The sequence below is a fragment of the Pinus tabuliformis genome, chromosome 2_1, assembly GCF_031772625.1.
Source record: "Pinus tabuliformis cultivar Carrire ecotype Pingquan chromosome 2_1, CPIR1, whole genome shotgun sequence".
Lineage (NCBI taxonomy): Eukaryota > Viridiplantae > Streptophyta > Pinopsida > Pinales > Pinaceae > Pinus > Pinus tabuliformis.
Genome location: NC_142299.1, coordinates 855,731,580 through 855,747,956, shown reverse-complemented (window position 1 = coordinate 855,747,956; position 16,377 = coordinate 855,731,580).

Here is a 16,377-nt window from a genome sequence, read left to right as displayed (position 1 = left end):
GATTGGTTCAAATATAATTCATCAGAGATAATATGAAGGGATGGGCCTAGGTGTTAATCTCTAAGGCATTTGTTGTGTCAAAATTTAGATGCGAGTTATTGGTATACAATTGCTCATTGGAATAAGATACCCAAAAACAAAAATCAAAATAGAAAATATATCTATAATTGACTCTCAACCCAATGTTCAATGAAGTATAAATAAAACATTCCCAGATGTTATAAGGGAAAATGTGTGCACCTGACCTTCTTGGAGGTTGGGGCAGGATGTTGAGTCTGATGCAGACTCCCGTGCTCCACTTGAGAGGTATACATCATTTGCAATTAATATCGATACCTACATACAACTACAAGAATATAGAGACCAAAAGTGACCTTCGTCCGAAGATTGTTAGATCAAAGCATCATAAAAAGCTATGAAGAATTGTTGAATACACATGAATATGGGGAAGGAAGATGTATTTCTATTAATGTGAGATCAAAATTGGATTACAACATTATATCTTCACCTCAAATATTCCTCTACGTGATCTGGAAAAGTCTTCCCTCTATGACAAGGGAATGAGCATGAATATTAATAACCCAAGAATAATAACCTCACAAGCTAGCTCTCTAGTAGCAAAATGCCAGAATAGACTCAATATATCTATCTCTCACAAAATTCGGCTCTCCAAAAACTAGCCTGGCCCTCTCAAATGGTTTAGTATAAATAGGCAAAAGAGACATCCCAAGAGGATCAATGTAGATGATCAAGACGATGAGAAGTCATGGAAATTTCTAAACGATAAGTCATGTTTAGCTTGACTAACTGTTGAGTCAAACTAATATCCTAAGGATCAAGACACTATAGAAGACATCCCCAGTTGTAGGCATAGAAAATACTAAAAAAGGTTATACTCACTCAAACAAGGAAGGCATAAAAGTGACTGGGAGGTTCCAGTCACTCTCATGGACCTCCATTCATGGGATTGGGATATATGACTAGACAAATAATGTCTAAGGCGTGGAAAACATTAAATGGAAATGATGATTAAGGAACACTGAACCTAGGTGAAAAAGGGGTTGATAATAGATTTCTCCTATTTTATTAGGTCATACGAGAAGGTAATGGCCGAAATAAATTATGATAAAGCTCAGAGGTAGAAATAAGAGTGAGCAGACAAAGACACAGATGTCATTCAGAGGACTCTGGAGCTAAATTATCATATGTACTAATACATCACTGAGATAAGCATACACATTATTGGTCAGAAGAAGATAATGAGCATGGCCACCATAAAATACACTATGGATCCGTGACTTGAAACGTTAGAAAATGGCCATGACATTCATACATAGTGGATCCACTTGATTTGATAAATACAGCATAACCACAAGCAAATACAATGTTGATCTATGTCATAAGATATATCAGTAGGACTATGGACACATGGGAAATAAAGAAGTGTCTTGAGATAGTCCTCAAAGTAGATAAATGATACATAACTCCAACGGAACCTCAGAAGGATGTCATATAACAATGAGATGTCCCTAACCTAGGGTGTTCACCATAACCCCAATGGTATGAGTGGACACCATGCCAATAGATGATATGATATGCAACCTGATAGAAAATTCATTATGACCAGCCAATGAGGTGAAACAATATCATATGCAAGGGAATCCATCAATAAGGAAAAGGGACCCCAAGGTACCTATTACATTCCACGAAGTGTGAATCATGAGCTAAAATGAAACACTAGTGGACCCAACCAATCAACATCCAATGATGTAAACCCATTGTTAATCGTGAGGAAGATTTCCACTAGGGTCTACAAGCTCAAATGTACTACTGGATCCTACATCAAGCTCCTAGATAATGAGTTCAAGTCGATAGGAGAACATCTATCGAAGGAGGGATTTAATGTATCCCCCGTCAAACATCATGAAACATACCAAGTCGATGTAATGCAAGGATTAAATCATGAAGTGATGAAGTACAACTGACACAAGGATGCTCGACTAAAAAAGGTCAATATGGTATTGCAAATGGCTAACATAGGCTGAGACATCCCTTGAACACATAGCAACACGACACAAGAGTGACTCAACAACATGACTAATGAGAAAAATGTGATATCATGCAATGATGCAGGAGGCATTGAGGCACGCTCCATGTGATTGGAGGAGTAACTAGTCAGAGGAGTAGAGACACTCATATGGATGGTATGACTCCTAGGTTAACTCAAACACAACTATGAGATAATAAAATAGGCAGTTTTCATGTTTAAGGGTGATGCAAATAATGTTTCCATTTGATTATTAATAGAAATAAATATTCCCTCCCTTCTCTTTTTATAAATTCCTTTTTCGTAAACTTGTCCCTCGATCCGAAAAGAGAGATAAAAGTATACAAGTGAGAACTTCCTATACATAGTAGACTAGGGTATTCCTTTTTCATAACTAGTCCATATCAATGTAGAAAAGGTTTAAGCTTATATGAGATAGATGATCCTTCAAGTAATTTTACAAGCATGAACGAGACAAGTTTACTCGGCAATATCTTCTAAATTAAGGAGTCTAAAAGGAGCTTAAAGGAAACCCCTCCTGAATAAATGAGTGGTATAAAGGATGGAAACAAATTCTCGTAATGATGGAACTGCTCATGACATAGTGATGATAAGAGGTTGTCTAATAGGACCACTTATCGCATCAGTTTCTGCAAGAAAGGGTAAAACACCAAGTGAGAGAAAGTGGTAGGTTGAGCAGACTATGACGATGGAATAGAAAAACCAAGGCACAAATTCCAAAAATAGGCTGAGAAAAAGTGGCAATAACAAGGGATAAAGCGTGAAATCTTCTTGGGGAAAGGCCATAAATACGATGAAGAAGATGACGCGAGGCTCATATTATAGGTCATGGGGGTTCAAAACGAGGGATTTTGAAAGGTAATAAAATGACTACATGGACACCAAGATAGAAAAATGGTGATAACTAGGGTATCCATGAGAAGTTACACACTACTACCAAGCTACTATGTGCATAAAGGAGAAGGGCTACGAGTGGAACATAATGGGGTGGGAACAAAGGCCTAAAAATAGCATTGATGGTCAGAATGCGGTGGAGACAAAGAAGTGACCTACCCCTATATTCTAGTAAAGAAAATGTACATCAAGCGCATTGATTGAAGTGGGACCTTCAAGAAGGAGAATAAAGGGATCACTAACAAAACCTCATTGAAATGTAAACTAGAAAAACAATTATAATGCCAAAACCCTCTCAAGCCAAAAAATTAAAATTCGAATATTCTCTAATATGCCAAACGTATTATAAAGAAACACATACCTCCTCATTTTGTCATTGTGTTTTGAGGAAAAGAGAAAGAGAGAACTTCCAATATATTGTGTACTGGGAAGAGGAGGAGTAAGAGGAGCCAAGAAAGGATCATATTGAGATTTCATCCCTCTATCAATCAATCAAGCATGAGTTTCGTTTGGCCATAGATTTTTCTTGAAGAAATTTTTACTTTTTCGTGAAACATTTTCTCGGTCACGTGCATGGAAAGGATTGAATTCGAATGAAAGAGCACATTTCCTTGCATGTTGTGCCATGCGAGTAACTGTGTCCAAATTTTCTTTATTCGAAGTTAGCATTCAGGATGTAATTTTTATTTTTTTTTTCCAAGTTCAAATTTTCAGTTTTTTACAGGGGCTTGCTTTGTTAATTACACGATGTTGGGAATGGGTCACCTGGGGTCAATTTTGCGGTTAAAAGCCCAAGTTTTGGTGCTAAAAGCCCAAAGTTTTGTGTAAAGAATGTAAAGTCTCCACATTTTGTTGTAACGGAGCTCGAAGATGTAAACATTAAAAAATGGTTTCCACCCTTAGTTTAGATAGTTTGTCTTGGCTTGATGAGATCTACCCTTGGTCTGCAGACCATGGGATTGTATAAAAAGGGAGCCTTCAAAGAGTCTAAGGTAGTTTGTAAGTTTTCAGTAGAGTTATGAGTAAGTTGAAGGGTCTGTGAGAGCTAAGAGTGAAGATTGTTAGCCCAGGGAGAGGCTCTGCAGCTGAGTCTGTAGAGGCCTAGCATAGAAGTCCGCAATTGAGTATGCACACCCCTACAGCTATGTGCGCATAGTAATCAGAGTCTATACTAGAAACCTGGATTATTAATAAAGAGAACTATTCTGGAATTACCTGTGTAGTTCACTTTTGTTAACTCAATGCGATTATGTTATTTTTAATACTAGGTTTATGTTTTAATACTACTATGATGCGTGAATCTATATGTTTCTCTTTGTTATATAAATCCAAGTAAGAATATCTGTTTATGCGTGACAATTATAACTACATGTTAAGATAGTACAAATCTAAGAGAATATGAGTAAATATAGAAGTAAGAGTAATTACATATGCGCGTAAGGGCCTGATATATCTATTTAGGGTCCGCGAAGGATGATCAGAGATTTTCAAAGAGGCTTGAAGGATGAAGAAGAGAAATACTTTGATAAGTCGTAAAGGGCTTATCAGTCTATTCGAAAGAAGGGTTAGGGCATATAACCGACATCACAACCATATTAGGGTGTGGAAACTTGGTTCCTACATCCCCCCATACTGCCTTAGGTGATACTTTAGTTCGCACTCCGTGGATTGATGTCCAAAGGGCTAGTAGTGGAGAGGTTTTCATGGCTACTTAACGTTGAAACTAGGTGAGGGCCCATCAAGGCAACAAATGGTTTTGTTATTGGGACTAGGATCTTCATAAAATGATGTTTGATTTCAAATCATTGGAATCCAACTAAGAAAGAGATCGAAGACTGTTTGGGTAGAAAGATCCACGAATTTTTGGCACAAGAAAATAGGAATCCATGATTGACGAAAGAATAGTGGTTAGATAGATACATGTACACAGAGATACATGAAATATTTTTTTTCTTTGCCTACTGAACCATACGAGTCAATCATGAAGTTGGCAGAGGGACAAGGAAGGTGGAGGCTTGATGATCTGATTGTATGGACCATGGAGTTAGTGCGGAGATTGGAAGCCTCTGAAGATAAGATCATGCATGTTGTCAATCATTGGCTCAATCATATCGTAGGGGGATTTATGACAGTGTTCGCGATCGATACTTTGGTTAGTTACAGCAAAGCAGAGTGCCACTTCTTCAAAGGGCCGCAAGGTAAGTATTTAAAATCATTAAATACTTGGATTAAGATGTTATTTTGTGAAAAGTGGGTTATAAAATTACATTGATGTTTGGGGCTATGCGAATTGAAAGAACTTTCATGGAAGGAGGAAGAAAAGGCCTTGGATATAGCCCGCTGATTGAACCTCCTTTGAGTGACGATGAGGGAGCAGGAAAATCTTGTCTGTAGAGTGCTATTTATATGCTAAAGCAAGCATTCTCGTGAATACCTCATCCACCCACACCATATCCATATTCACCTCCACTGCTTACACCCTCACCCACACCACTGCCACCTCCGCCACCATTCAATATGGCGAACTCTGTAAATCTATATGTGTTCAACGACGTGGGAAATGAAGATCCAGACCAATTTTGGTTCATCCTAAATACTGCATGCGAAGCTCCGGGTATCACGAATGATAAAATGAAGAAAGCGATGTTGGTTAGTGCTTTGCAAGACAGCACACTGACTTGGTACATTAAGTACTGCACGGATAACCCAAAGTCCATGTTGGTAGATATCGAAACTGCACTGAGTAAGGCATTCTGTAGACCTAAGTATAAAGCACAATCAATTGTGGGATTCAAAGAGATCATGATGAAGCCTGGTGAGACACCTTGGGATTTGGATCGGAAATTGAAGTGTATGATCCATGAGGCTAAGATGAATCTGACTAATGGGCAGCACTACGAATGGTTTGTGACCTCCCTCCTGCACCATCTAAGGCTTGCGTTAACACAACAGAAGATTGGGACCCGAACGGAAGCTCTTGAAATCACGATGAGATTGTGCTATACACCAATGCAAAATGATAATCTGGGAGTTTAGCAAATTCATATGCAGTTACAGAACCTTTGGCTTGAAATGCAAAGTATGAAAAAAGATAGAACAGCTTGGCGAGAGGTGTGCGAAGAAGTGTAGTGCCTAAAGTGGAAAAGCTAGGGGCATGACAAAGATGAACATCCATTTTTCACAAATTATGTTGCAGCAGGAATACCAATGCCTCTGAGGCCAGAAGCTATGGTAGGGCCAGGTAAAGGGCCCATGCTATGGTGTGCTACCTGTTAGGTAGTTGGGAAACATGCGACAAACAATTTCCAATTGCTGCCAAGAAGCATATTCCTTCAGTGATGGGTTCTCTGGGTACCATCAAATCAAGATCACACTAGAGCATAGAAGTAAGATGACCTTAGTGATTAAATGGGGATTCTTCTAGTATATGATGATGCCTTTTGGGTTGAAGAACGCATCAACGACACACAAATTTTTGTACATATACTTTGACAGTTGGACATTGTTTGAATTGGTAAAGCGCCATGTGGCAAGTCTGCGCTTGATGATAGATACATGCTGGAAGTACCAGATAGCACTCAGTTTGAAGAAATGTTTGTTCTATGTACCTTTTTGGATCTTTCTGGGTCATGTGGTATGCAGAGAAGGCTTGATGGTAGACCCTGCAAAGTTCGTGTTCATAATAAATTTGGAAGCACCAATGAGTGTGAAAAAATTGCGTGCAACGTTGGGGCATACAGGATACTATAGGAAATTCATCAAGAGCTATGCCCAGATCACCATGCTGATGGAAAAAATATTAAAGGAAAATGTTACATTATGTTGGAATGAAGAATTCCAGAAGAGCATGGATGTGCTAAAGGAGAAAATGGTCACCGCGGTAATCCTAGACATCCTCGATTGGAAGAAGGAATTTCATGTCCATGTACTGGTACTGACACAGGCTCATGAAGGGTACTTGGATCACCCTATAGCGTGTGCAAGTAGCAAGTTGTCCAAAGCTGAGAAAAATTATTCCATAACAGAGCGCGAAGGATTAGCTATGGTGTACGTGCTTTAGAAGTTTAGGCATTATCTTTTTGGCTGACATTTTAAGATGTATATAAACCATTACGCATTGAAATTCCTGGTCAACAAGGCTATGTTTGGGGGCAATATATGCAGGTGGTTGTTGTCATTCGACAAATATAACTTTGAAGTCATTGTGAAACTAGGATGATTGAATGTAGGACCAGATCATCTGTCGTGCATTGAAACTAGAGAAAAGCCTACTAATTTGGAGGAAGGTTTACATAATGCGTAACCATTTGCATTGCGCATCATGGACAACCAATTTGAAGATATTATACACTTCTTGACGACAAGAACAACTCCAGAAGGATATACAGGTCAACAGTAGAAGGAACTTGTGGTGCCCGCGACAAACTTTTCTGTCATTGCAAGGCACTTGTATAAAATGGGATCAGATGAAATATTACGATGTTTTGTGCCAAAGTTTGAATGAAACACTGTCCTCATTGAGGCTCATGGCGGAGACATGGGAAGTCATTATGCAGAAAAAGCAATAGCACAAAATATTCTACGCGTTGGGTTGTGGTAGATGACCTTGCATAAGGATTCAAAAGTGTATTGTAGGGCATGCGACGCATGCCAAAGGACTGGTAGACCCTTACATAGGGATGAGCTGCCACTGAATCCATAGGTATGATTACATCCCTTTGATAAATGGGTGATTGACTTTGTGGGACAAATTCAATGTTTAGGAAAGAAGACAGGCGCACAGTACATCATCACCGCGACTGAGTAATTAAGTAGATGGGAGAGGCACAACCTATGAAGGATTGTACAAGTGCGAAAACAACAAAAATAATCTTTGAGCACGTACTGACAAGGTTTGGTTGTCCAAAAATTTAAATGCGCGATCATGGTATGCATTTCCTTAATGAGATGATAAGTGAGATGACAGAGGAATTTCAGGTTTACCATTAGAAGAGCACGTGATATCATCCACAAGCTGATGGGATGATGTAAGTGTTTAATAAAATATGGGAGAGAGCACTAGCAAAGACGCTGAAAGAAATGACTGGGATGTGTGTGTGCCTGTCGTGCTATGGTCTGATAGAATGACTTTCAAGAAGTTGACTAGAGAAAAGTCATTCAAACTCGTTGATGGCGTAGAAGTTGTGATGCCTATTGAGTACATTGTACCTAGTCTACACATAGTGAATTCATAGGAATGGTAGATCCTAGAGCCCTCGAGGAGAGTCTCATACATATAACAGAGCTTGAAGAGGATATATTTCTAGCTACATTCCATCAGAAAGTTCAAAAGGAGCATGAAAAGTCATGGCACGATCGACACATCAAACTGCGCACCTTTAAGGTAAATGATTTGTTCTATTATATGACTACAGGTTTGATAAATTTCCAGGAAAATTTTGGATGCATTGGCTAGGGCCTTATGCAATCAAGGAGATTACCGATGGTGGAGTATTTTAGTTGGTGAAGTTGAATGGATATCCATTCCCAAGGAGGGTAAATGGCAGTCGATTAAAGCCATACACCAGCAATCCGGCTAGATGACTACATGATGGAAGCACAATCTTAGCACTCTAGGTATCTAAAAGTAGGTGTGAGGCTATAAAATACACTACCTGGGTTGTGGAGCTATGTAATTGGGCAACTCCGTGGAGTGAAGGAATGTCATAGTGTCAGTAGAAATGCATGGGGAGCTGCACTATCGAAGAAGCGACCACTTAGGGAAGCCAAAAATGACCGTTATGGTCGTTGTTCATGACTTGATAGTGGGAAAATGACTATGGAATGGGGGGCTGCATTTAAGTTAGAATTTAAGGGCAAGGTCTTTGAAAATCTACCGCCAGTCAAACATTTATAAAAAAACTATTGGGTGAATGGTTAGATTTGAATTCAAAAATTCCTATAAATTATAGGTGGCTACCCAACGAAAAACACTTGGAATTTTGAGAATTGAGGTGTTGAGCTCTCGGGCACATATGAACCGTGATTACTTTGAAACTTTGATAGCGAGTTCAATGTTTGAGACATTTCCAAAGGAAATGCAGGAGTTTTTGTCTATTATCATGTCAGTGACCATAGAAACCATGAGTGCTAGAGAAGCAATGGTAGCTGAGGAAGCTACCTTGGAGATAGCAAGTGTTGAAGTACCTACAAAGGTACCCAAATCGCCGAGGTCGCCCAGGCTAAGGCCTAAGACAACCAAAGAGGGTCTGAAAATGAAGAAAGATAAGAAGAAAGCAACATTGCGGGGGCGAGTGTCACCCAAAAAACACTCGCTAAAGGAAAAGCCCACCGCAAAGGAGAAGGGAAATGTAGTTGACTTGGAACCTGAAGAAGATAGTGAAGAAATCAATATGGGTGGGGATAAAATTGACATGGGGGCCGAGGAAGTTGACGTTGAAGGGTCCGACGCTATCTCTAAACTACTCGAAGACATTCCTCCGCACCGAGGTAAGGCAAAGGTACCCAAGGACATTGATGAGAGAAAGGTCACGCTGCATACACCATTGCTGCTAGACAAGATCACATTTCATAGACCATGCCTAGCATGCATCCCCCTTTTAAAGCTATAGGATTGTGATTTGTCCGATATAGAGCACTTTCCCCACTTAGCGACTAATTATTTCATGCGTTGTGTCTTCTATAAGGACACTGGTGTGACCGCACTGGAGCCAAGGAAATTGATAAAAGGGGTGGACAAGGGAGGATTTCTAAACATGCTATGGGTGTTGCATTTCAACCGTGCACCCATAACCATGATAGTGATCAGACAAATTTTATGCTTGGTACTCGATGGGTGCCTATGGTTGGAAGAACCAATACTAATCACTGACATGCTGATCCATAAGATCACTCGACTACCTCATTCAGTATTAAATCTGGCCATGGAATTCATCAGAAAGACAGGTGAGCATAACCTCATCGAGAAAATGAAGGAAAAATTTAAGGTCGTCAAGAAACCATGTGGCTACTCCATTTCTAGTATAACTGACCCTGTGGTCAAAGTATCCACCTAGATCTTGGCAGGCAAAATTATGAGAAAGTATCGCACAGATGAAGTGCTGTAACGGGTTGTCCCATTAGCAATCCATTGCACGAAGGGCATACAATTCAACTAGGAACACTTCCTCTGCAATGAGTTCATCAGTAACTGTAGATAGGTGTAGGACCACAACAAAACGATTCACTATGCATGGCTACTACTAACCATAGTATTGCTCGTATGGGAGTTACCGAACGATAGTTAGTTTTCCCCCAGTCGCGTAGGATTTACTAGAAGCACCGAAGTTCACTTTACTCTGGGCCACCAGGGATACCCAAAGGGTTAAGGATATCAAGATCTTTTGAATCTTGATGGAGATGAGTATCAACATGGCCATCAACTACAAACTGCAGTTGTCACTGAATGTCTTCAACCAGTTGGAAAAGTATGTGGAGTTTAAGGCAGACTTCCAATGTGTGTCCACGTGAACGTGAACAGACGCTGAGAAAAAGTGGTATGACCTTCCATACCTTACCACAAATGACGCGACCGCAGCGGTCCTCGACCGCTAACTAATAGATTGGTGCACCACCTTAGACTTGACAACTGGGTCTAGCATGTCTCTAGCGAAGTGTAAGAAGGAAGAGGCCAGACTAACGATGGAACAGTTGGCTGAGAAGAGGAAAAAAGAGGTTGAGGACAATGCCAAAGTGGAGTCCACTGCCAAAAACAAGACATAAGGTCTGGAAGAAGAGGAGGAGTGCTACTCAGATACAAGTTAGAAATCTCCTTCCCCGAAGACAGAATAAGAAGAGAAGCGATCCGACCAGGGAGGACCAAACCCAGAGACTAATCTGTTCCGGGTTAAGAATAATAGGGAGTAGGAAAAAGCAGTACCACATAAGAAGTCCAAAGCCAACAAAACGTCCCTCGACCAAATCACCTTGATAGAGGGTGATTTCAATGATATTGGAAATGCGGTGAGGTATGCGACCGTGCAACTGCTGCAATAGTTCAAGAAGCAAAAACAACTGGCCTTGAGTGCCATTCAAATAGGTCTACATGAGTTGCAGATCAAGGCATCATAGGTACATACCAGTGTGGGGAAAAGCAGTGCAGCGTCAACTAGTTTGGTTCCCGAAACATTGGAGGCAGTAGAAATGATGTGCACATTAGATCCTCCGGCCATGGTGCTGCCGGATGGAGCATTGACTGTAGAAGTAGAAGATAAGAGGGCCAGTGTCAGCACCCTCAAGAGGGTTGGGCCAAATTTTTCCACGCTTCAAAGTGAAGCCATTCACACCTTGCAAGATGGTGTGATCGTGGAATTTTGGGCTCGAGAATAGTGCACCCTAAATTTTATCAATGAGCAGAAGGTGAACAACATTGAGTTGGTTGCATACAAGAATTCTATCATTGACCTTCCTAAGGCCACCATGGAAAAGAATGAGCACATGACCAAGGTGATGGCTAAGGCATGCAGGCCTATGCTAGATCTGGATATTCCTAAAGATGCGTGAGTGGATGTGAGAATTCGGAGGCTTGCTACCGAAGTGCATGACGTGAGAACAGAGCTGGCTAAGGTTCAGTTTCAATTGAACCTTAAAACTACAAAGCTCAAGTTGAGGGCCCAGCCTTTGAATCCACCAAAGGTTAAAGAGAAATGCGACCACTGTCAAAGATGAAGTACCAGCTATAGATGCCGTCATGAAGGAGTCCACTACACTCTTCGAGCAGTCGCTTGAAGTAGTCACCAACTTACAGGAGGAGCCCACTTTACAAAGGTTGAAAACAGAGGTGTGAGAGCTGTAGCAAAGATATGATGAGGCTAAAGTGACGGCATGCACCATCGCCATTACATAAAGGTTAGCGAAGTTGTAGGAAGCAAAGGAACTAAAAAAATAGGTGGATGTAGCTCAGTGTAAGGAGACAATACTCAAGGCAATATTGGGGCCTTAGCTAGAGGAGGCCTATGTACTCACTACCTCCATTGAATGGAAATTGGCCAGTCTGCAGGCTACATAGTAGAGAATATAGGTAGACAGTGTAGATCCAATGACAGAGTAGTTGGTTGAGCAGCTAAAGTAGGCAGCAACACAATGCACCGTCGAAGTCGCAGTGGTACAGGTGGAGCTGGTAGATCTTCACGATAGGATCTCCATGCTAGTAGAGTGACTCGAGGGAGAGTCACCAAATTTATGTTGGGGGCCTATTGGGAATCTGTCCCCAAAAAGGGTTTCAACCCTTAGTCTAGATAGTTTGCGTCATCTTGATCACATCTGTGCTTGGTCCGCAGACGATGGGATTGTATAATAATGGAGTCTTATAACAATCTAAGGCAGTTCATAAGTTTTTGGTAGAGTTCTGAGTAAGTTGATGGGTTTGTGAGAGCTAAGAGAAATGTTTCTTAGCGTAGGTAGAGGCTCTGCAGCTGAGTGGGTAGAGGCCTAGCGTAGACGTCTACAGATGAGTCCGTGGACCCATGTAGCTATGTGCGCAGGGTACTCAGAGTCTGTATAGGGAATCTAGATTATCAATAAAGAGAAGTATCCTAGAATTACCTGTGTATTTTAATTTTGTTAACTACATGCTACTTAACTACTCTAATGCATGAATCTATATGTTTCTCTTTGTTATATGAATGCAAGTAAGAATATCTCTTCACACACGATAATTATAATTACATGTTAAGACAGTACGAAACTAAGAGAATTTGATTAAATATAGAAGTAAGAGTAATTATAGAGGAACTTAAGGGCCTAATCTATCTATTTAAGATTCGTGAAGGATGATTAGAGACCTTTGCGGAGGCTTCAAGGAAGAATAAGAGAAATACATCAATAAGCCCTAAATGTCTTATCGGTCTGTACGAAGGAAGGGTTAGGGAATATAATCGACATGATAACCATCTGATGGTGTGGAAACTTGATTCTTGCATCCCCTCATACTACTTCGAGTGAGACTTCAATCCGCACTTCATCGAATGATGCTGAAAGGGCCAGTGGTTTATGGATTTCCTTGGCTGCTTAATGCTAAACCTAGGTCATGCCCCATCAAGCCAACACACAGCCATGAATGAGAAGTCTAGGTTGTAGTTGCAGAAGAAATCATGGTGGAGTGGAGGGAGATATAGCGTAATCAATATGAAATTCAAGCCATGGGACATCTACCAACAATCAATGCCCTAATTGCATTTTAGTAAAGGTTTTATGGTCCCGAGCATGACAAAACAGACCTTTCTTCTTTGTGAAATCATTCATTGATGGGATGTGTATACCAAACAATTCATTGTTGGTTTGGATTCATTCCCCATAGAGGTGGGGGAAATTTACTTCCTCACAATATTTTTCAGGGTAGGGGGCTCCATTTGTATTATCAGTGGCATGAAGTACCATTGGAGAGGTAGTTCAGAGTTTGAAGTGACAACATTGTAGGGAACATGTGCAAAGAGAGAAAGAGGAGATGTATATCGATGATGTAGTAGACCTAACCTTGTAAACTTTATCATATACTATAACTAGGGTAGCTAGCACTCAAGCTCGCCATATTGTGACAAAACCAGACTTTGAGCTTTGCATAAGATTTTTAGAACCCACCCTTTGCAACTGGTGTGAAGGAATGTTGGAGAATGTAAAAGCTCAACTGATAAAGATAAGAGAGGTAGAGACCAGATATGTGGCTATGAGAGCTTTCTTGTATGTTTCTTTTTTGAGAAGATCCCACTCATGAGACCAATGGTTCTTGATTATATGGCCAATCCGCTACCAACTAAACCTCGGATGGTGAGGTGGCATTCTATCATAGCTAGGGAGGTTGAAGTACACACTAGTGACCAGTACCTGGACACATATTGGAAGTGGTTGAGGGTAGACACATTGGTAGTGGATGACTATCCTTATGACAAAGTGGATTTTTGAGGGAGATCCAAGCACAGTCCCGCCCCCTCGTGAGGATTTTTATAATAGAAGTAAAGAAAATTGTTATTTTTAATTTTTTGGATTTAATTTTTTGATTTTTTGGAATATTTCATTTTTTTTGAATGGGTACAAATGTATTAACACATAATAATTGATGATATGAAAATGTGGGGTCTATATATCCTGTAGGGTATTCTCTCTTAAGTACACATGTACCACCCAACTAGGCCGCAACAACACTTGCAACAAAGATAGAGGATAGGGACCAGGATTTGTGAGAGTTCACCCACAATGTTGAGGGGCTTAATTTAGGTGTTCCTCTGAGCAGTATCGAAGATACCACTAGACGTTGGCAAAGTAATATAGTTGGTGTTGACTTATCCTATCATCAGTCCCTACTTTGCCAGATTCTGAATGTGGTGTTATGTTATCATGAGCACCTCTGTGTAGAGGTAGTACTATAGGGGTGTGTGCTTTTTATGGATCCACATATGTATGGCATAAGAATGAGGGCATTAGTTGATTAGTTTTTAAACTATGTACCCAATATTTTTTTATCTATAATACAATGACAACTTTTATGTTTTTTTTTGTGAATGATATGTATGTACAATGAATGTTTAATGTATCATGTGCATTGTTAAAAATATTGATGTGACAAACTCAAATTCAACACGTAATTAGCTAATGAATCAACCAATCAGTTTTGGTATCAAGGAATATGAAAATAATCAATAAAATCAAATAAATGTTCTAAGAAACATACCATCAAGAAATAGCTTGGGACAATTTAGTTTCTTAAGGAATAGAGATGGATGACCTGAGAGTCAAGCTGAAAAATGAAGTGGCATATGACAAGGTGACTGGGCTCGATTAAGAGCTCAGTAATGACATTATATTCAACGACATGTTTTGTGAGAGGGTGAAGCCAAATACCCCCCATAACTCATAAGTGTGGGTGAGAAGAGGACCCAAGTAGAGGAAGCAATATTTTGAGGGTAACAACTTGCACTATTTTCAAATCCTCTATAAGGACACAAGGGTGTTGACATCTATGTTAGGTTCATATACTAATAGGATTCATAAATTTTGAACGGCTGAGATTAAACCAGTAATATGTACATACGTTTGCTTTTTTGCAAATGTTTTCCATATTCAAAAAATAAAAAAATGTAAAGAAAGTATGTCTAAAAAGAAAAATAAAAGGACAAAAAGAATAAAAAAGGTCAAAAATGATGAAAAATGAACCCCAAGAAAGAAAACACCATGAAAGTGTGCAAGTCAAAATGCCACGACTATTTACTTTTTGTACAAAATAAATGATTTTGTGAAGTTTGTAACCTATGCCAAAATCCATGATAGTTGAAATATCTAAACTTAGCTATTTCATGCTTTCAATTTCATGCTTATAGATAGAGAATAAAATCTGACCAAACAGTGTAACCTTGGCAGATACGTAGATAGGTAGAGTCAATAAAGGATCTCAACTGTTTAATCTGAGCCCTTGGATGTAATAAGGTTATATTTAGTTAGGTTACCATTGTAAAAGAAAGAAAAATGCTTGATAAGGGTTTGCTAGCTCAAATGCACCCTAATAAACAGAAGTAAAAATGGTAGGATGAGTCGGTGGGTAAGTAGAAGAAAGGTTGCAGAACTGTGATGAATGTGAGGTAAAAGCATATTGATGACCTTCATCACTAAAGTTCTAACTATGGATGAGAAATTGGACTGGCATAAAGTTCACAAAGTCAAATTGATTGATTTCCCCTCACTCATTTCACATTTTACTTAACTAATTTCCCAAAATAAGTTTCAAGTACCCAAAATATTAAAGTCAAAGGGGCTAAGAGCATTTCTATGACTTTTGGAGGGACCAGACACTCGTCCCAATGACTTATAGATCTTAAGTACTAAAAACCCCTCATAAACACTAACCCCCTACAATTCATTCATTCTCCCCTAATAAACCCCTTTTCCTAAGGATAAAACCTTGTTGTCCTAGGAAAAGTGATCACCCCCACGACAAAAACCCCTTTCCTCAAAAAACCCAAAAATACTTTTTAGCCTAAGTTATGATGTATGTATGCTAAAAGAAAATAAATGCAAAGAATTCATTATACTTAGCGCAATTTTATTTCCGCCATTCTCATATTAATTTCTAACAGTTATATATATTAATTCCCAAAGAAAAGACCCTTTCTCACATAGTTATATTAAAACCCTTTAATTTAATATCCCTAACCCATTTTAAATATAAAATATACTTTGCCCCAAACCTTGACAACTCATGTAATTAATCGATCTACGATTAATTAAAAGTTAACCTTCTGTTAATCGCCCCAATGCCCTAACCTTGCCTTAATCCATCATTTAATTAAATCCCTCCGTGCTTAAACATCATTCGGGCCCCTCCATTACCCTCTATACAAGTCCCATGCCTGATCACCATGCGATCACCTCCCATTGATTCAACGGCT